Source organism: Penaeus monodon, chromosome 32 (genome assembly GCF_015228065.2).
Source record: "Penaeus monodon isolate SGIC_2016 chromosome 32, NSTDA_Pmon_1, whole genome shotgun sequence".
NCBI lineage: Eukaryota > Metazoa > Arthropoda > Malacostraca > Decapoda > Penaeidae > Penaeus > Penaeus monodon.
In genome coordinates this window covers 6,990,081-6,990,870 of record NC_051417.1, presented here as the reverse complement: position 1 = coordinate 6,990,870, position 790 = coordinate 6,990,081, and positions in this window count along the sequence as shown.

The following is a 790-nucleotide window of genomic DNA, read 5'->3' as shown; positions in this document are numbered from 1 at the left end:
GAGGGAAAAGAAACCAAGAAATAGAAAGCCAAGTAAACCGAACGCATCATCTAACTCAAATGTAATCAAAGCCCGGCCATCATTATGACCAAGAATTTTAAAGTACGTTGTGAGTCTTTTTTTTTTAATGCGGTTGAGTACGGTTTGGTGGAGTCGCCCGTCGGTTCTGCAAGTAACCGAAATAAAGGAAATTTCACGCACTCTAAATAAGGTTAACGACAGAACAGGGTAATTAGAGTGTTTATTTGTGATTACGTTTAGCTTTATGATAGTTACAGTAACAGGAATCGGCTTAATGTCTGATGAGAATGTGGATTTTAATTAACGTCAGTTGAGTTGTGTGTATCGAATTTGTCTTTCTTTACTTTTCTTTTTCTCCGTTCTTTTTTCCCATCCCCTACTTCTCTTGTGTCTCTCTCCTCTCCTCTCCTCTCCTTTCCCCTTCCCTTCCTCCCTCCTTCCCTCTCACTCCCCCTCCCTTCCTCCCTCCTTCCCTCTCTCTCCCCTTCCCTTCCTCCCTCCTTCCCTCTCTCTCCCCTTCCCTTCCTCCCTCCTTCCCTCTCTCTCTCCTTCCCTTCCTCCCTCCTTCCCCCCTCTCTCTCTCCCCTTCCCATCCTCCCTCCCTCCCCATCATCTATCATCTCCGTTTATATCGTTCCTCTAAGAATCATCTCAACAGCTGAGACTCCCAAGTGCCATTTACCTGCCGCCCCGAAGGAAGGTGTCCAGCTATAACGGACACAGAAAAGGGGTGTCGTAGATTATCTCTGGTGCCTCAGGGATGTATATT